Consider the following 19,747-nt stretch of genomic DNA (forward strand, 5'->3'; position numbering starts at 1 on the left):
TGCACCTGAGCCAGCCACTGATTGATTGATTGATTGATTGATTGATTGATTGATTGATTGATTGATTGATGCAGCACAACAGTCAAATAGTGGAGTGGAGTAGGGGAACAGCAAACAGCCAATAAAGCAGCCCGCCCGCTCGCCTGCCCGCCACAATGGACCTACCTGTGTACACTAGATGGATGTGATGGAATGTACTGTCGTCCCTACATTTCAAGAAGAAGTAAGAATTGCAGTTGCAACAAAGCCTTGCTTGCCTACAAAGAGAGCAGCAATTTGGATTTGTTACTATGTTACCTAGAAGAATAACAAACTGTGCAAGGATGGAGGTTGTAGGAGCAAGGAGAAGTTGTCTGTAAAGTTGGTGGATGCCTATTTTCCATTTTGCAGTCCCTTGTCTCCCTCTTGTGGCCTCCTGGAGGCAACTAGCTGTGCAAAAAAAAGACAGCCTGGCGGCCGGCTGTTGCAGTGTTGCCCTCTCAGGCAACACTGAGTGACTGACTGAGCCTCACCGTCTTATATAAAGTTCAGACGGAACTTTGCACGTGTCATAGTGGAGCCCTCAGGATTCCAGAGCCAGCTTTCTGACATCATAATGGGGCCTCAGAGATAAAAGCCTGGGCCCAGGCAGTGTTGGTCAGTGCTGCTCAGCAGGCAGCACTGGACTGGACTGGATTACAGCTGATACAAGGTGTGAAGGAACAAGGGGTGGCTGTGGGCATGCACTTGCTGCCGCTGCCAGTGTTTATCTGCATGGCAGCAGGGCATTTGGGCGTTGCCAGGAAGGCGTTTTTATGTAGATTCCTCCTCTTTCAGCACTGCATTGTGGTGCAAGCAAAAGAAGCAAATCCTGTCTGGCTTCCTCTCCGGCCTTTATTCACCTCCCGTGTAGCTGTGAGTGTGTGAGCCTGCAGGGCCCCATGGAATTGCCTAGAAGTAGGCTGAATCGCTGCAAGGGCTGAACAGCAGTATCGGGCAGGCTCGGGCAACGCGCGGCCCGTTCGGGTTATCGCTTCTCGGCCTTTTGGCTAAGATCAAGTGTAGTATCTGTTCTTATCAGTTTAATATCTGATACGTCCCCTATCTGGGGACCATATATTAAATGGATTTTTAGAACAGGGAGATGGAAATAGAGCTTGCTCTGTCCACTCCACGCATTGACCTGGTATTGCAGTATTTCCAGGACCGGTGCACCCTTTCCTTATGTGTTGACTAAAAGCAGATTCCAAAAGTGTTTTTTGTCTTTGCTATTGTTTCTGTCTTTCTGAAGGGATCTCCCCTTTTAATCCCATTATTTCAACACCTGTTGGACAATGCATGAGTGATAATGAGCTCATTGATTAAATGCAATTAATGAATAGATTGCCACCTCTTGTTGTGTGTCGTCTGTGTTTCTGTGTTTCCGGCATTTCACATTGGAACACCTCATTCACCTTCCTTGTCTTCTCTCCGCCCTCCCTTTTAGGTAAGTTAAAGAGCTGCACCTGAGCCAGCCACTGATTGATTGATTGATTGATTGATTGATTGATTGATTGATTGATTGATTGATTGATTGATTGATGCAGCACAACAGTCAAATAGTGGAGTGGAGTAGGGGAACAGCAAACAGCCAATAAAGCAGCCCGCCCGCTCGCCTGCCCGCCACAATGGACCTACCTGTGTACACTAGATGGATGTGATGGAATGTACTGTCGTCCCTACATTTCAAGAAGAAGTAAGAATTGCAGTTGCAACAAAGCCTTGCTTGCCTACAAAGAGAGCAGCAATTTGGATTTGTTACTATGTTACCTAGAAGAATAACAAACTGTGCAAGGATGGAGGTTGTAGGAGCAAGGAGAAGTTGTCTGTAAAGTTGGTGGATGCCTATTTTCCATTTTGCAGTCCCTTGTCTCCCTCTTGTGGCCTCCTGGAGGCAACTAGCTGTGCAAAAAAAAGACAGCCTGGAGGCCGGCTGTTGCAGTGTTGCCCTCTCAGGCAACACTGAGTGACTGACTGAGCCTCACCGTCTTATATAAAGTTCAGACGGAACTTTGCACGTGTCATAGTGGAGCCCTCAGGATTCCAGAGCCAGCTTTCTGACATCATAATGGGGCCTCAGAGATAAAAGCCTGGGCCCAGGCAGTGTTGGTCAGTGCTGCTCAGCAGGCAGCACTGGACTGGACTGGATTACAGCTGATACAAGGTGTGAAGGAACAAGGGGTGGCTGTGGGCATGCACTTGCTGCCGCTGCCAGTGTTTATCTGCATGGCAGCAGGGCATTTGGGCGTTGCCAGGAAGGCGTTTTTATGTAGATTCCTCCTCTTTCAGCACTGCATTGTGGTGCAAGCAAAAGAAGCAAATCCTGTCTGGCTTCCTCTCCGGCCTTTATTCACCTCCCGTGTAGCTGTGAGTGTGTGAGCCTGCAGGGCCCCATGGAATTGCCTAGAAGTAGGCTGAATCGCTGCAAGGGCTGAACAGCAGTATCGGGCAGGCTCGGGCAACGCGCGGCCCGTTCGGGTTATCGCTTCTCGGCCTTTTGGCTAAGATCAAGTGTAGTATCTGTTCTTATCAGTTTAATATCTGATACGTCCCCTATCTGGGGACCATATATTAAATGGATTTTTAGAACAGGGAGATGGAAATAGAGCTTGCTCTGTCCACTCCACGCATTGACCTGGTATTGCAGTATTTCCAGGACCGGTGCACCCTTTCCTTATGTGTTGACTAAAAGCAGATTCCAAAAGTGTTTTTTGTCTTTGCTATTGTTTCTGTCTTTCTGAAGGGATCTCCCCTTTTAATCCCATTATTTCAACACCTGTTGGACAATGCATGAGTGATAATGAGCTCATTGATTAAATGCAATTAATGAATAGATTGCCACCTCTTGTTGTGTGTCGTCTGTGTTTCTGTGTTTCCGGCATTTCACATTGGAACACCTCATTCACCTTCCTTGTCTTCTCTCCGCCCTCCCTTTTAGGTAAGTTAAAGAGCTGCACCTGAGCCAGCCACTGATTGATTGATTGATTGATTGATTGATTGATTGATTGATTGATGCAGCACAACAGTCAAATAGTGGAGTGGAGTAGGGGAACAGCAAACAGCCAATAAAGCAGCCCGCCCGCTCGCCTGCCCGCCACAATGGACCTACCTGTGTACACTAGATGGATGTGATGGAATGTACTGTCGTCCCTACATTTCAAGAAGAAGTAAGAATTGCAGTTGCAACAAAGCCTTGCTTGCCTACAAAGAGAGCAGCAATTTGGATTTGTTACTATGTTACCTAGAAGAATAACAAACTGTGCAAGGATGGAGGTTGTAGGAGCAAGGAGAAGTTGTCTGTAAAGTTGGTGGATGCCTATTTTCCATTTTGCAGTCCCTTGTCTCCCTCTTGTGGCCTCCTGGAGGCAACTAGCTGTGCAAAAAAAAGACAGCCTGGCGGCCGGCTGTTGCAGTGTTGCCCTCTCAGGCAACACTGAGTGACTGACTGAGCCTCACCGTCTTATATAAAGTTCAGACGGAACTTTGCACGTGTCATAGTGGAGCCCTCAGGATTCCAGAGCCAGCTTTCTGACATCATAATGGGGCCTCAGAGATAAAAGCCTGGGCCCAGGCAGTGTTGGTCAGTGCTGCTCAGCAGGCAGCACTGGACTGGACTGGATTACAGCTGATACAAGGTGTGAAGGAACAAGGGGTGGCTGTGGGCATGCACTTGCTGCCGCTGCCAGTGTTTATCTGCATGGCAGCAGGGCATTTGGGCGTTGCCAGGAAGGCGTTTTTATGTAGATTCCTCCTCTTTCAGCACTGCATTGTGGTGCAAGCAAAAGAAGCAAATCCTGTCTGGCTTCCTCTCCGGCCTTTATTCACCTCCCGTGTAGCTGTGAGTGTGTGAGCCTGCAGGGCCCCATGGAATTGCCTAGAAGTAGGCTGAATCGCTGCAAGGGCTGAACAGCAGTATCGGGCAGGCTCGGGCAACGCGCGGCCCGTTCGGGTTATCGCTTCTCGGCCTTTTGGCTAAGATCAAGTGTAGTATCTGTTCTTATCAGTTTAATATCTGATACGTCCCCTATCTGGGGACCATATATTAAATGGATTTTTAGAACAGGGAGATGGAAATAGAGCTTGCTCTGTCCACTCCACGCATTGACCTGGTATTGCAGTATTTCCAGGACCGGTGCACCCTTTCCTTATGTGTTGACTAAAAGCAGATTCCAAAAGTGTTTTTTGTCTTTGCTATTGTTTCTGTCTTTCTGAAGGGATCTCCCCTTTTAATCCCATTATTTCAACACCTGTTGGACAATGCATGAGTGATAATGAGCTCATTGATTAAATGCAATTAATGAATAGATTGCCACCTCTTGTTGTGTGTCGTCTGTGTTTCTGTGTTTCCGGCATTTCACATTGGAACACCTCATTCACCTTCCTTGTCTTCTCTCCGCCCTCCCTTTTAGGTAAGTTAAAGAGCTGCACCTGAGCCAGCCACTGATTGATTGATTGATTGATTGATTGATTGATTGATTGATTGATTGATTGATTGATGCAGCACAACAGTCAAATAGTGGAGTGGAGTAGGGGAAGAGCAAACAGCCAATAAAGCAGCCCGCCCGCTCGCCTGCCCGCCACAATGGACCTACCTGTGTACACTAGATGGATGTGATGGAATGTACTGTCGTCCCTACATTTCAAGAAGAAGTAAGAATTGCAGTTGCAACAAAGCCTTGCTTGCCTACAAAGAGAGCAGCAATTTGGATTTGTTACTATGTTACCTAGAAGAATAACAAACTGTGCAAGGATGGAGGTTGTAGGAGCAAGGAGAAGTTGTCTGTAAAGTTGGTGGATGCCTATTTTCCATTTTGCAGTCCCTTGTCTCCCTCTTGTGGCCTCCTGGAGGCAACTAGCTGTGCAAAAAAAAGACAGCCTGGCGGCCGGCTGTTGCAGTGTTGCCCTCTCAGGCAACACTGAGTGACTGACTGAGCCTCACCGTCTTATATAAAGTTCAGACGGAACTTTGCACGTGTCATAGTGGAGCCCTCAGGATTCCAGAGCCAGCTTTCTGACATCATAATGGGGCCTCAGAGATAAAAGCCTGGGCCCAGGCAGTGTTGGTCAGTGCTGCTCAGCAGGCAGCACTGGACTGGACTGGATTACAGCTGATACAAGGTGTGAAGGAACAAGGGGTGGCTGTGGGCATGCACTTGCTGCCGCTGCCAGTGTTTATCTGCATGGCAGCAGGGCATTTGGGCGTTGCCAGGAAGGCGTTTTTATGTAGATTCCTCCTCTTTCAGCACTGCATTGTGGTGCAAGCAAAAGAAGCAAATCCTGTCTGGCTTCCTCTCCGGCCTTTATTCACCTCCCGTGTAGCTGTGAGTGTGTGAGCCTGCAGGGCCCCATGGAATTGCCTAGAAGTAGGCTGAATCGCTGCAAGGGCTGAACAGCAGTATCGGGCAGGCTCGGGCAACGCGCGGCCCGTTCGGGTTATCGCTTCTCGGCCTTTTGGCTAAGATCAAGTGTAGTATCTGTTCTTATCAGTTTAATATCTGATACGTCCCCTATCTGGGGACCATATATTAAATGGATTTTTAGAACAGGGAGATGGAAATAGAGCTTGCTCTGTCCACTCCACGCATTGACCTGGTATTGCAGTATTTCCAGGACCGGTGCACCCTTTCCTTATGTGTTGACTAAAAGCAGATTCCAAAAGTGTTTTTTGTCTTTGCTATTGTTTCTGTCTTTCTGAAGGGATCTCCCCTTTTAATCCCATTATTTCAACACCTGTTGGACAATGCATGAGTGATAATGAGCTCATTGATTAAATGCAATTAATGAATAGATTGCCACCTCTTGTTGTGTGTCGTCTGTGTTTCTGTGTTTCCGGCATTTCACATTGGAACACCTCATTCACCTTCCTTGTCTTCTCTCCGCCCTCCCTTTTAGGTAAGTTAAAGAGCTGCACCTGAGCCAGCCACTGATTGATTGATTGATTGATTGATTGATTGATTGATTGATTGATGCAGCACAACAGTCAAATAGTGGAGTGGAGTAGGGGAACAGCAAACAGCCAATAAAGCAGCCCGCCCGCTCGCCTGCCCGCCACAATGGACCTACCTGTGTACACTAGATGGATGTGATGGAATGTACTGTCGTCCCTACATTTCAAGAAGAAGTAAGAATTGCAGTTGCAACAAAGCCTTGCTTGCCTACAAAGAGAGCAGCAATTTGGATTTGTTACTATGTTACCTAGAAGAATAACAAACTGTGCAAGGATGGAGGTTGTAGGAGCAAGGAGAAGTTGTCTGTAAAGTTGGTGGATGCCTATTTTCCATTTTGCAGTCCCTTGTCTCCCTCTTGTGGCCTCCTGGAGGCAACTAGCTGTGCAAAAAAAAGACAGCCTGGCGGCCGGCTGTTGCAGTTTTGCCCTCTCAGGCAACACTGAGTGACTGACTGAGCCTCACCGTCTTATATAAAGTTCAGACGGAACTTTGCACGTGTCATAGTGGAGCCCTCAGGATTCCAGAGCCAGCTTTCTGACATCATAATGGGGCCTCAGAGATAAAAGCCTGGGCCCAGGCAGTGTTGGTCAGTGCTGCTCAGCAGGCAGCACTGGACTGGACTGGATTACAGCTGATACAAGGTGTGAAGGAACAAGGGGTGGCTGTGGGCATGCACTTGCTGCCGCTGCCAGTGTTTATCTGCATGGCAGCAGGGCATTTGGGCGTTGCCAGGAAGGCGTTTTTATGTAGATTCCTCCTCTTTCAGCACTGCATTGTGGTGCAAGCAAAAGAAGCAAATCCTGTCTGGCTTCCTCTCCGGCCTTTATTCACCTCCCGTGTAGCTGTGAGTGTGTGAGCCTGCAGGGCCCCATGGAATTGCCTAGAAGTAGGCTGAATCGCTGCAAGGGCTGAACAGCAGTATCGGGCAGGCTCGGGCAACGCGCGGCCCGTTCGGGTTATCGCTTCTCGGCCTTTTGGCTAAGATCAAGTGTAGTATCTGTTCTTATCAGTTTAATATCTGATACGTCCCCTATCTGGGGACCATATATTAAATGGATTTTTAGAACAGGGAGATGGAAATAGAGCTTGCTCTGTCCACTCCACGCATTGACCTGGTATTGCAGTATTTCCAGGACCGGTGCACCCTTTCCTTATGTGTTGACTAAAAGCAGATTCCAAAAGTGTTTTTTGTCTTTGCTATTGTTTCTGTCTTTCTGAAGGGATCTCCCCTTTTAATCCCATTATTTCAACACCTGTTGGACAATGCATGAGTGATAATGAGCTCATTGATTAAATGCAATTAATGAATAGATTGCCACCTCTTGTTGTGTGTCGTCTGTGTTTCTGTGTTTCCGGCATTTCACATTGGAACACCTCATTCACCTTCCTTGTCTTCTCTCCGCCCTCCCTTTTAGGTAAGTTAAAGAGCTGCACCTGAGCCAGCCACTGATTGATTGATTGATTGATTGATTGATTGATTGATTGATTGATGCAGCACAACAGTCAAATAGTGGAGTGGAGTAGGGGAACAGCAAACAGCCAATAAAGCAGCCCGCCCGCTCGCCTGCCCGCCACAATGGACCTACCTGTGTACACTAGATGGATGTGATGGAATGTACTGTCGTCCCTACATTTCAAGAAGAAGTAAGAATTGCAGTTGCAACAAAGCCTTGCTTGCCTACAAAGAGAGCAGCAATTTGGATTTGTTACTATGTTACCTAGAAGAATAACAAACTGTGCAAGGATGGAGGTTGTAGGAGCAAGGAGAAGTTGTCTGTAAAGTTGGTGGATGCCTATTTTCCATTTTGCAGTCCCTTGTCTCCCTCTTGTGGCCTCCTGGAGGCAACTAGCTGTGCAAAAAAAAGACAGCCTGGCGGCCGGCTGTTGCAGTGTTGCCCTCTCAGGCAACACTGAGTGACTGACTGAGCCTCACCGTCTTATATAAAGTTCAGACGGAACTTTGCACGTGTCATAGTGGAGCCCTCAGGATTCCAGAGCCAGCTTTCTGACATCATAATGGGGCCTCAGAGATAAAAGCCTGGGCCCAGGCAGTGTTGGTCAGTGCTGCTCAGCAGGCAGCACTGGACTGGACTGGATTACAGCTGATACAAGGTGTGAAGGAACAAGGGGTGGCTGTGGGCATGCACTTGCTGCCGCTGCCAGTGTTTATCTGCATGGCAGCAGGGCATTTGGGCGTTGCCAGGAAGGCGTTTTTATGTAGATTCCTCCTCTTTCAGCACTGCATTGTGGTGCAAGCAAAAGAAGCAAATCCTGTCTGGCTTCCTCTCCGGCCTTTATTCACCTCCCGTGTAGCTGTGAGTGTGTGAGCCTGCAGGGCCCCATGGAATTGCCTAGAAGTAGGCTGAATCGCTGCAAGGGCTGAACAGCAGTATCGGGCAGGCTCGGGCAACGCGCGGCCCGTTCGGGTTATCGCTTCTCGGCCTTTTGGCTAAGATCAAGTGTAGTATCTGTTCTTATCAGTTTAATATCTGATACGTCCCCTATCTGGGGACCATATATTAAATGGATTTTTAGAACAGGGAGATGGAAATAGAGCTTGCTCTGTCCACTCCACGCATTGACCTGGTATTGCAGTATTTCCAGGACCGGTGCACCCTTTCCTTATGTGTTGACTAAAAGCAGATTCCAAAAGTGTTTTTTGTCTTTGCTATTGTTTCTGTCTTTCTGAAGGGATCTCCCCTTTTAATCCCATTATTTCAACACCTGTTGGACAATGCATGAGTGATAATGAGCTCATTGATTAAATGCAATTAATGAATAGATTGCCACCTCTTGTTGTGTGTCGTCTGTGTTTCTGTGTTTCCGGCATTTCACATTGGAACACCTCATTCACCTTCCTTGTCTTCTCTCCGCCCTCCCTTTTAGGTAAGTTAAAGAGCTGCACCTGAGCCAGCCACTGATTGATTGATTGATTGATTGATTGATTGATTGATTGATTGATTGATGCAGCACAACAGTCAAATAGTGGAGTGGAGTAGGGGAAGAGCAAACAGCCAATAAAGCAGCCCGCCCGCTCGCCTGCCCGCCACAATGGACCTACCTGTGTACACTAGATGGATGTGATGGAATGTACTGTCGTCCCTACATTTCAAGAAGAAGTAAGAATTGCAGTTGCAACAAAGCCTTGCTTGCCTACAAAGAGAGCAGCAATTTGGATTTGTTACTATGTTACCTAGAAGAATAACAAACTGTGCAAGGATGGAGGTTGTAGGAGCAAGGAGAAGTTGTCTGTAAAGTTGGTGGATGCCTATTTTCCATTTTGCAGTCCCTTGTCTCCCTCTTGTGGCCTCCTGGAGGCAACTAGCTGTGCAAAAAAAAGACAGCCTGGCGGCCGGCTGTTGCAGTGTTGCCCTCTCAGGCAACACTGAGTGACTGACTGAGCCTCACCGTCTTATATAAAGTTCAGACGGAACTTTGCACGTGTCATAGTGGAGCCCTCAGGATTCCAGAGCCAGCTTTCTGACATCATAATGGGGCCTCAGAGATAAAAGCCTGGGCCCAGGCAGTGTTGGTCAGTGCTGCTCAGCAGGCAGCACTGGACTGGACTGGATTACAGCTGATACAAGGTGTGAAGGAACAAGGGGTGGCTGTGGGCATGCACTTGCTGCCGCTGCCAGTGTTTATCTGCATGGCAGCAGGGCATTTGGGCGTTGCCAGGAAGGCGTTTTTATGTAGATTCCTCCTCTTTCAGCACTGCATTGTGGTGCAAGCAAAAGAAGCAAATCCTGTCTGGCTTCCTCTCCGGCCTTTATTCACCTCCCGTGTAGCTGTGAGTGTGTGAGCCTGCAGGGCCCCATGGAATTGCCTAGAAGTAGGCTGAATCGCTGCAAGGGCTGAACAGCAGTATCGGGCAGGCTCGGGCAACGCGCGGCCCGTTCGGGTTATCGCTTCTCGGCCTTTTGGCTAAGATCAAGTGTAGTATCTGTTCTTATCAGTTTAATATCTGATACGTCCCCTATCTGGGGACCATATATTAAATGGATTTTTAGAACAGGGAGATGGAAATAGAGCTTGCTCTGTCCACTCCACGCATTGACCTGGTATTGCAGTATTTCCAGGACCGGTGCACCCTTTCCTTATGTGTTGACTAAAAGCAGATTCCAAAAGTGTTTTTTGTCTTTGCTATTGTTTCTGTCTTTCTGAAGGGATCTCCCCTTTTAATCCCATTATTTCAACACCTGTTGGACAATGCATGAGTGATAATGAGCTCATTGATTAAATGCAATTAATGAATAGATTGCCACCTCTTGTTGTGTGTCGTCTGTGTTTCTGTGTTTCCGGCATTTCACATTGGAACACCTCATTCACCTTCCTTGTCTTCTCTCCGCCCTCCCTTTTAGGTAAGTTAAAGAGCTGCACCTGAGCCAGCCACTGATTGATTGATTGATTGATTGATTGATTGATTGATTGATTGATGCAGCACAACAGTCAAATAGTGGAGTGGAGTAGGGGAACAGCAAACAGCCAATAAAGCAGCCCGCCCGCTCGCCTGCCCGCCACAATGGACCTACCTGTGTACACTAGATGGATGTGATGGAATGTACTGTCGTCCCTACATTTCAAGAAGAAGTAAGAATTGCAGTTGCAACAAAGCCTTGCTTGCCTACAAAGAGAGCAGCAATTTGGATTTGTTACTATGTTACCTAGAAGAATAACAAACTGTGCAAGGATGGAGGTTGTAGGAGCAAGGAGAAGTTGTCTGTAAAGTTGGTGGATGCCTATTTTCCATTTTGCAGTCCCTTGTCTCCCTCTTGTGGCCTCCTGGAGGCAACTAGCTGTGCAAAAAAAAGACAGCCTGGTGGCCGGCTGTTGCAGTTTTGCCCTCTCAGGCAACACTGAGTGACTGACTGAGCCTCACCGTCTTATGTAAAGTTCAGACGGAACTTTGCACGTGTCATAGTGGAGCCCTCAGGATTCCAGAGCCAGCTTTCTGACATCATAATGGGGCCTCAGAGATAAAAGCCTGGGCCCAGGCAGTGTTGGTCAGTGCTGCTCAGCAGGCAGCACTGGACTGGACTGGATTACAGCTGATACAAGGTGTGAAGGAACAAGGGGTGGCTGTGGGCATGCACTTGCTGCCGCTGCCAGTGTTTATCTGCATGGCAGCAGGGCATTTGGGCGTTGCCAGGAAGGCGTTTTTATGTAGATTCCTCCTCTTTCAGCACTGCATTGTGGTGCAAGCAAAAGAAGCAAATCCTGTCTGGCTTCCTCTCCGGCCTTTATTCACCTCCCGTGTAGCTGTGAGTGTGTGAGCCTGCAGGGCCCCATGGAATTGCCTAGAAGTAGGCTGAATCGCTGCAAGGGCTGAACAGCAGTATCGGGCAGGCTCGGGCAACGCGCGGCCCGTTCGGGTTATCGCTTCTCGGCCTTTTGGCTAAGATCAAGTGTAGTATCTGTTCTTATCAGTTTAATATCTGATACGTCCCCTATCTGGGGACCATATATTAAATGGATTTTTAGAACAGGGAGATGGAAATAGAGCTTGCTCTGTCCACTCCACGCATTGACCTGGTATTGCAGTATTTCCAGGACCGGTGCACCCTTTCCTTATGTGTTGACTAAAAGCAGATTCCAAAAGTGTTTTTTGTCTTTGCTATTGTTTCTGTCTTTCTGAAGGGATCTCCCCTTTTAATCCCATTATTTCAACACCTGTTGGACAATGCATGAGTGATAATGAGCTCATTGATTAAATGCAATTAATGAATAGATTGCCACCTCTTGTTGTGTGTCGTCTGTGTTTCTGTGTTTCCGGCATTTCACATTGGAACACCTCATTCACCTTCCTTGTCTTCTCTCCGCCCTCCCTTTTAGGTAAGTTAAAGAGCTGCACCTGAGCCAGCCACTGATTGATTGATTGATTGATTGATTGATTGATTGATTGATTGATGCAGCACAACAGTCAAATAGTGGAGTGGAGTAGGGGAACAGCAAACAGCCAATAAAGCAGCCCGCCCGCTCGCCTGCCCGCCACAATGGACCTACCTGTGTACACTAGATGGATGTGATGGAATGTACTGTCGTCCCTACATTTCAAGAAGAAGTAAGAATTGCAGTTGCAACAAAGCCTTGCTTGCCTACAAAGAGAGCAGCAATTTGGATTTGTTACTATGTTACCTAGAAGAATAACAAACTGTGCAAGGATGGAGGTTGTAGGAGCAAGGAGAAGTTGTCTGTAAAGTTGGTGGATGCCTATTTTCCATTTTGCAGTCCCTTGTCTCCCTCTTGTGGCCTCCTGGAGGCAACTAGCTGTGCAAAAAAAAGACAGCCTGGCGGCCGGCTGTTGCAGTGTTGCCCTCTCAGGCAACACTGAGTGACTGACTGAGCCTCACCGTCTTATATAAAGTTCAGACGGAACTTTGCACGTGTCATAGTGGAGCCCTCAGGATTCCAGAGCCAGCTTTCTGACATCATAATGGGGCCTCAGAGATAAAAGCCTGGGCCCAGGCAGTGTTGGTCAGTGCTGCTCAGCAGGCAGCACTGGACTGGACTGGATTACAGCTGATACAAGGTGTGAAGGAACAAGGGGTGGCTGTGGGCATGCACTTGCTGCCAGTGTTTATCTGCATGGCAGCAGGGCATTTGGGCGTTGCCAGGAAGGCGTTTTTATGTAGATTCCTCCTCTTTCAGCACTGCATTGTGGTGCAAGCAAAAGAAGCAAATCCTGTCTGGCTTCCTCTCCGGCCTTTATTCACCTCCCGTGTAGCTGTGAGTGTGTGAGCCTGCAGGGCCCCATGGAATTGCCTAGAAGTAGGCTGAATCGCTGCAAGGGCTGAACAGCAGTATCGGGCAGGCTCGGGCAACGCGCGGCCCGTTCGGGTTATCGCTTCTCGGCCTTTTGGCTAAGATCAAGTGTAGTATCTGTTCTTATCAGTTTAATATCTGATACGTCCCCTATCTGGGGACCATATATTAAATGGATTTTTAGAACAGGGAGATGGAAATAGAGCTTGCTCTGTCCACTCCACGCATTGACCTGGTATTGCAGTATTTCCAGGACCGGTGCACCCTTTCCTTATGTGTTGACTAAAAGCAGATTCCAAAAGTGTTTTTTGTCTTTGCTATTGTTTCTGTCTTTCTGAAGGGATCTCCCCTTTTAATCCCATTATTTCAACACCTGTTGGACAATGCATGAGTGATAATGAGCTCATTGATTAAATGCAATTAATGAATAGATTGCCACCTCTTGTTGTGTGTCGTCTGTGTTTCTGTGTTTCCGGCATTTCACATTGGAACACCTCATTCACCTTCCTTGTCTTCTCTCCGCCCTCCCTTTTAGGTAAGTTAAAGAGCTGCACCTGAGCCAGCCACTGATTGATTGATTGATTGATTGATTGATTGATTGATTGATTGATTGATTGATGCAGCACAACAGTCAAATAGTGGAGTGGAGTAGGGGAACAGCAAACAGCCAATAAAGCAGCCCGCCCGCTCGCCTGCCCGCCACAATGGACCTACCTGTGTACACTAGATGGATGTGATGGAATGTACTGTCGTCCCTACATTTCAAGAAGAAGTAAGAATTGCAGTTGCAACAAAGCCTTGCTTGCCTACAAAGAGAGCAGCAATTTGGATTTGTTACTATGTTACCTAGAAGAATAACAAACTGTGCAAGGATGGAGGTTGTAGGAGCAAGGAGAAGTTGTCTGTAAAGTTGGTGGATGCCTATTTTCCATTTTGCAGTCCCTTGTCTCCCTCTTGTGGCCTCCTGGAGGCAACTAGCTGTGCAAAAAAAAGACAGCCTGGCGGCCGGCTGTTGCAGTGTTGCCCTCTCAGGCAACACTGAGTGACTGACTGAGCCTCACCGTCTTATATAAAGTTCAGACGGAACTTTGCACGTGTCATAGTGGAGCCCTCAGGATTCCAGAGCCAGCTTTCTGACATCATAATGGGGCCTCAGAGATAAAAGCCTGGGCCCAGGCAGTGTTGGTCAGTGCTGCTCAGCAGGCAGCACTGGACTGGACTGGATTACAGCTGATACAAGGTGTGAAGGAACAAGGGGTGGCTGTGGGCATGCACTTGCTGCCGCTGCCAGTGTTTATCTGCATGGCAGCAGGGCATTTGGGCGTTGCCAGGAAGGCGTTTTTATGTAGATTCCTCCTCTTTCAGCACTGCATTGTGGTGCAAGCAAAAGAAGCAAATCCTGTCTGGCTTCCTCCCCGGCCTTTATTCACCTCCCGTGTAGCTGTGAGTGTGTGCGCCTGCAGGGCCCCATGGAATTGCCTAGAAGTAGGCTGAATCGCTGCAAGGGCTGAACAGCAGTATCGGGCAGGCTCGGGCAACGCGCGGCCCGTTCGGGTTATCGCTTCTCGGCCTTTTGGCTAAGATCAAGTGTAGTATCTGTTCTTATCAGTTTAATATCTGATACGTCCCCTATCTGGGGACCATATATTAAATGGATTTTTAGAACAGGGAGATGGAAATAGAGCTTGCTCTGTCCACTCCACGCATTGACCTGGTATTGCAGTATTTCCAGGACCGGTGCACCCTTTCCTTATGTGTTGACTAAAAGCAGATTCCAAAAGTGTTTTTTGTCTTTGCTATTGTTTCTGTCTTTCTGAAGGGATCTCCCCTTTTAATCCCATTATTTCAACACCTGTTGGACAATGCATGAGTGATAATGAGCTCATTGATTAAATGCAATTAATGAATAGATTGCCACCTCTTGTTGTGTGTCGTCTGTGTTTCTGTGTTTCCGGCATTTCACATTGGAACACCTCATTCACCTTCCTTGTCTTCTCTCCGCCCTCCCTTTTAGGTAAGTTAAAGAGCTGCACCTGAGCCAGCCACTGATTGATTGATTGATTGATTGATTGATTGATTGATTGATGCAGCACAACAGTCAAATAGTGGAGTGGAGTAGGGGAACAGCAAACAGCCAATAAAGCAGCCCGCCCGCTCGCCTGCCCGCCACAATGGACCTACCTGTGTACACTAGATGGATGTGATGGAATGTACTGTCGTCCCTACATTTCAAGAAGAAGTAAGAATTGCAGTTGCAACAAAGCCTTGCTTGCCTACAAAGAGAGCAGCAATTTGGATTTGTTACTATGTTACCTAGAAGAATAACAAACTGTGCAAGGATGGAGGTTGTAGGAGCAAGGAGAAGTTGTCTGTAAAGTTGGTGGATGCCTATTTTCCATTTTGCAGTCCCTTGTCTCCCTCTTGTGGCCTCCTGGAGGCAACTAGCTGTGCAAAAAAAAGACAGCCTGGCGGCCGGCTGTTGCAGTGTTGCCCTCTCAGGCAACACTGAGTGACTGACTGAGCCTCACCGTCTTATATAAAGTTCAGACGGAACTTTGCACGTGTCATAGTGGAGCCCTCAGGATTCCAGAGCCAGCTTTCTGACATCATAATGGGGCCTCAGAGATAAAAGCCTGGGCCCAGGCAGTGTTGGTCAGTGCTGCTCAGCAGGCAGCACTGGACTGGACTGGATTACAGCTGATACAAGGTGTGAAGGAACAAGGGGTGGCTGTGGGCATGCACTTGCTGCCGCTGCCAGTGTTTATCTGCATGGCAGCAGGGCATTTGGGCGTTGCCAGGAAGGCGTTTTTATGTAGATTCCTCCTCTTTCAGCACTGCATTGTGGTGCAAGCAAAAGAAGCAAATCCTGTCTGGCTTCCTCTCCGGCCTTTATTCACCTCCCGTGTAGCTGTGAGTGTGTGAGCCTGCAGGGCCCCATGGAATTGCCTAGAAGTAGGCTGAATCGCTGCAAGGGCTGAACAGCAGTATCGGGCAGGCTCGGGCAACGCGCGGCCCGTTCGGGTTATCGCTTCTCGGCCTTTTGGCTAAGATCAAGTGTAGTATCTGTTCTTATCAGTTTAATATCTGATACGTCCCCTATCTGGGGACCATATATTAAATGGATTTTTAGAACAGGGAGATGGAAATAGAGCTTGCTCTGTCCACTCCACGCATTGACCTGGTATTGCAGTATTTCCAGGACCGGTGCACCCTTTCCTTATGTGTTGACTAAAAGCAGATTCCAAAAGTGTTTTTTGTCTTTGCTATTGTTTCTGTCTTTCTGAAGGGATCTCCCCTTTTAATCCCATTATTTCAACACCTGTTGGACAATGCATGAGTGATAATGAGCTCATTGATTAAATGCAATTAATGAATAGATTGCCACCTCTTGTTGTGTGTCGTCTGTGTTTCTGTGTTTCCGGCATTTCACATTGGAACACCTCATTCACCTTCCTTGTCTTCTCTCCGCCCTCCCTTTTAGGTAAGTTAAAGAGCTGCACCTGAGCCAGCCACTGATTGATTGATTGATTGATTGATTGATTGATTGATTGATTGATTGATGCAGCACAACAGTCAAATAGTGGAGTGGAGTAGGGGAACAGCAAACAGCCAATAAAGCAGCCCGCCCGCTCGCCTGCCCGCCACAATGGACCTACCTGTGTACACTAGATGGATGTGATGGAATGTACTGTCGTCCCTACATTTCAAGAAGAAGTAAGAATTGCAGTTGCAACAAAGCCTTGCTTGCCTACAAAGAGAGCAGCAATTTGGATTTGTTACTATGTTACCTAGAAGAATAACAAACTGTGCAAGGATGGAGGTTGTAGGAGCAAGGAGAAGTTGTCTGTAAAGTTGGTGGATGCCTATTTTCCATTTTGCAGTCCCTTGTCTCCCTCTTGTGGCCTCCTGGAGGCAACTAGCTGTGCAAAAAAAAGACAGCCTGGCGGCCGGCTGTTGCAGTGTTGCCCTCTCAGGCAACACTGAGTGACTGACTGAGCCTCACCGTCTTATATAAAGTTCAGACGGAACTTTGCACGTGTCATAGTGGAGCCCTCAGGATTCCAGAGCCAGCTTTCTGACATCATAATGGGGCCTCAGAGATAAAAGCCTGGGCCCAGGCAGTGTTGGTCAGTGCTGCTCAGCAGGCAGCACTGGACTGGACTGGATTACAGCTGATACAAGGTGTGAAGGAACAAGGGGTGGCTGTGGGCATGCACTTGCTGCCGCTGCCAGTGTTTATCTGCATGGCAGCAGGGCATTTGGGCGTTGCCAGGAAGGCGTTTTTATGTAGATTCCTCCTCTTTCAGCACTGCATTGTGGTGCAAGCAAAAGAAGCAAATCCTGTCTGGCTTCCTCTCCGGCCTTTATTCACCTCCCGTGTAGCTGTGAGTGTGTGAGCCTGCAGGGCCCCATGGAATTGCCTAGAAGTAGGCTTAATCGCTGCAAGGGCTGAACAGCAGTATCGGGCAGGCTCGGGCAACGCGCGGCCCGTTCGGGTTATCGCTTCTCGGCCTTTTGGCTAAGATCAAGTGTAGTATCTGTTCTTATCAGTTTAATATCTGATACGTCCCCTATCTGGGGACCATATATTAAATGGATTTTTAGAACAGGGAGATGGAAATAGAGCTTGCTCTGTCCACTCCACGCATTGACCTGGTATTGCAGTATTTCCAGGACCGGTGCACCCTTTCCTTATGTGTTGACTAAAAGCAGATTCCAAAAGTGTTTTTTGTCTTTGCTATTGTTTCTGTCTTTCTGAAGGGATCTCCCCTTTTAATCCCATTATTTCAACACCTGTTGGACAATGCATGAGTGATAATGAGCTCATTGATTAAATGCAATTAATGAATAGATTGCCACCTCTTGTTGTGTGTCGTCTGTGTTTCTGTGTTTCCGGCATTTCACATTGGAACACCTCATTCACCTTCCTTGTCTTCTCTCCGCCCTCCCTTTTAGGTAAGTTAAAGAGCTGCACCTGAGCCAGCCACTGATTGATTGATTGATTGATTGATTGATTGATTGATTGATTGATTGATGCAGCACAACAGTCAAATAGTGGAGTGGAGTAGGGGAACAGCAAACAGCCAATAAAGCAGCCCGCCCGCTCGCCTGCCCGCCACAATGGACCTACCTGTGTACACTAGATGGATGTGATGGAATGTACTGTCGTCCCTACATTTCAAGAAGAAGTAAGAATTGCAGTTGCAACAAAGCCTTGCTTGCCTACAAAGAGAGCAGCAATTTGGATTTGTTACTATGTTACCTAGAAGAATAACAAACTGTGCAAGGATGGAGGTTGTAGGAGCAAGGAGAAGTTGTCTGTAAAGTTGGTGGATGCCTATTTTCCATTTTGCAGTCCCTTGTCTCCCTCTTGTGGCCTCCTGGAGGCAACTAGCTGTGCAAAAAAAAGACAGCCTGGCGGCCGGCTGTTGCAGTGTTGCCCTCTCAGGCAACACTGAGTGACTGACTGAGCCTCACCGTCTTATATAAAGTTCAGACGGAACTTTGCACGTGTCATAGTGGAGCCCTCAGGATTCCAGAGCCAGCTTTCTGACATCATAATGGGGCCTCAGAGATAAAAGCCTGGGCCCAGGCAGTGTTGGTCAGTGCTGCTCAGCAGGCAGCACTGGACTGGACTGGATTACAGCTGATACAAGGTGTGAAGGAACAAGGGGTGGCTGTGGGCATGCACTTGCTGCCGCTGCCAGTGTTTATCTGCATGGCAGCAGGGCATTTGGGCGTTGCCAGGAAGGCGTTTTTATGTAGATTCCTCCTCTTTCAGCACTGCATTGTGGTGCAAGCAAAAGAAGCAAATCCTGTCTGGCTTCCTCTCCGGCCTTTATTCACCTCCCGTGTAGCTGTGAGTGTGTGAGCCTGCAGGGCCCCATGGAATTGCCTAGAAGTAGGCTGAATCGCTGCAAGGGCTGAACAGCAGTATCGGGCAGGCTCGGGCAACGCGCGGCCCGTTCGGGTTATCGCTTCTCGGCCTTTTGGCTAAGATCAAGTGTAGTATCTGTTCTTATCAGTTTAATATCTGATACGTCCCCTATCTGGGGACCATATATTAAATGGATTTTTAGAACAGGGAGATGGAAATAGAGCTTGCTCTGTCCACTCCACGCATTGACCTGGTATTGCAGTATTTCCAGGACCGGTGCACCCTTTCCTTATGTGTTGACTAAAAGCAGATTCCAAAAGTGTTTTTTGTCTTTGCTATTGTTTCTGTCTTTCTGAAGGGATCTCCCCTTTTAATCCCATTATTTCAACACCTGTTGGACAATGCATGAGTGATAATGAGCTCATTGATTAAATGCAATTAATGAATAGATTGCCACCTCTTGTTGTGTGTCGTCTGTGTTTCTGTGTTTCCGGCATTTCACATTGGAACACCTCATTCACCTTCCTTGTCTTCTCTCCGCCCTCCCTTTTAGGTAAGTTAAAGAGCTGCACCTGAGCCAGCCACTGATTGATTGATTGATTGATTGATTGATTGATTGATTGATTGATTGATTGATGCAGCACAACAGTCAAATAGTGGAGTGGAGTAGGGGAACAGCAAACAGCCAATAAAGCAGCCCGCCCGCTCGCCTGCCCGCCACAATGGACCTACCTGTGTACACTAGATGGATGTGATGGAATGTACTGTCGTCCCTACATTTCAAGAAGAAGTAAGAATTGCAGTTGCAACAAAGCCTTGCTTGCCTACAAAGAGAGCAGCAATTTGGATTTGTTACTATGTTACCTAGAAGAATAACAAACTGTGCAAGGATGGAGGTTGTAGGAGCAAGGAGAAGTTGTCTGTAAAGTTGGTGGATGCCTATTTTCCATTTTGCAGTCCCTTGTCTCCCTCTTGTGGCCTCCTGGAGGCAACTAGCTGTGCAAAAAAAAGACAGCCTGGCGGCCGGCTGTTGCAGTGTTGCCCTCTCAGGCAACACTGAGTGACTGACTGAGCCTCACCGTCTTATATAAAGTTCAGACGGAACTTTGCACGTGTCATAGTGGAGCCCTCAGGATTCCAG

General features: G+C 47.8%; 13 non-coding genes across 13 annotated transcripts; all 13 read left to right on the forward strand.

Moving 5' to 3' along the window:
- The first annotated feature begins 1,008 nt into the window (after window positions 1-1,008).
- Window positions 1,009-1,199, forward strand: LOC142693463 (U2 spliceosomal RNA). Its single transcript, XR_012861802.1, has one exon. It is a non-coding gene; the product is annotated as a U2 spliceosomal RNA (small nuclear RNA).
- Window positions 1,200-2,499: 1,300 nt separating this feature from the next.
- On the forward strand, window positions 2,500-2,690 carry LOC142693464 (U2 spliceosomal RNA). The gene has a single exon (XR_012861803.1). It is a non-coding gene; the product is annotated as a U2 spliceosomal RNA (small nuclear RNA).
- A 1,280-nt stretch (window positions 2,691-3,970) lies between these two features.
- Window positions 3,971-4,161, forward strand: LOC142693465 (U2 spliceosomal RNA). The gene has a single exon (XR_012861804.1). It is a non-coding gene; the product is annotated as a U2 spliceosomal RNA (small nuclear RNA).
- Window positions 4,162-5,453: 1,292 nt separating this feature from the next.
- LOC142693466 (U2 spliceosomal RNA) lies at window positions 5,454-5,644 on the forward strand. Its single transcript, XR_012861805.1, has one exon. It is a non-coding gene; the product is annotated as a U2 spliceosomal RNA (small nuclear RNA).
- Window positions 5,645-6,924: 1,280 nt separating this feature from the next.
- LOC142693468 (U2 spliceosomal RNA) lies at window positions 6,925-7,115 on the forward strand. Its single transcript, XR_012861806.1, has one exon. It is a non-coding gene; the product is annotated as a U2 spliceosomal RNA (small nuclear RNA).
- A 1,280-nt stretch (window positions 7,116-8,395) lies between these two features.
- On the forward strand, window positions 8,396-8,586 carry LOC142693469 (U2 spliceosomal RNA). The gene has a single exon (XR_012861807.1). It is a non-coding gene; the product is annotated as a U2 spliceosomal RNA (small nuclear RNA).
- Window positions 8,587-9,870: 1,284 nt separating this feature from the next.
- On the forward strand, window positions 9,871-10,061 carry LOC142693470 (U2 spliceosomal RNA). The gene has a single exon (XR_012861808.1). It is a non-coding gene; the product is annotated as a U2 spliceosomal RNA (small nuclear RNA).
- A 1,280-nt stretch (window positions 10,062-11,341) lies between these two features.
- LOC142693472 (U2 spliceosomal RNA) lies at window positions 11,342-11,532 on the forward strand. Its single transcript, XR_012861810.1, has one exon. It is a non-coding gene; the product is annotated as a U2 spliceosomal RNA (small nuclear RNA).
- Window positions 11,533-12,806: 1,274 nt separating this feature from the next.
- Window positions 12,807-12,997, forward strand: LOC142693473 (U2 spliceosomal RNA). The gene has a single exon (XR_012861811.1). It is a non-coding gene; the product is annotated as a U2 spliceosomal RNA (small nuclear RNA).
- A 1,288-nt stretch (window positions 12,998-14,285) lies between these two features.
- On the forward strand, window positions 14,286-14,476 carry LOC142693474 (U2 spliceosomal RNA). The gene has a single exon (XR_012861812.1). It is a non-coding gene; the product is annotated as a U2 spliceosomal RNA (small nuclear RNA).
- Window positions 14,477-15,752: 1,276 nt separating this feature from the next.
- Window positions 15,753-15,943, forward strand: LOC142693475 (U2 spliceosomal RNA). Its single transcript, XR_012861813.1, has one exon. It is a non-coding gene; the product is annotated as a U2 spliceosomal RNA (small nuclear RNA).
- A 1,284-nt stretch (window positions 15,944-17,227) lies between these two features.
- LOC142693476 (U2 spliceosomal RNA) lies at window positions 17,228-17,418 on the forward strand. Its single transcript, XR_012861814.1, has one exon. It is a non-coding gene; the product is annotated as a U2 spliceosomal RNA (small nuclear RNA).
- A 1,284-nt stretch (window positions 17,419-18,702) lies between these two features.
- LOC142693477 (U2 spliceosomal RNA) lies at window positions 18,703-18,893 on the forward strand. The gene has a single exon (XR_012861815.1). It is a non-coding gene; the product is annotated as a U2 spliceosomal RNA (small nuclear RNA).
- The last annotated feature ends 854 nt before the right edge of the window (window positions 18,894-19,747 follow it).

Source organism: Rhinoderma darwinii, assembly GCF_050947455.1.
Source record: "Rhinoderma darwinii isolate aRhiDar2 chromosome 5 unlocalized genomic scaffold, aRhiDar2.hap1 SUPER_5_unloc_43, whole genome shotgun sequence".
In the NCBI taxonomy this organism is placed as follows: domain Eukaryota; kingdom Metazoa; phylum Chordata; class Amphibia; order Anura; family Rhinodermatidae; genus Rhinoderma; species Rhinoderma darwinii.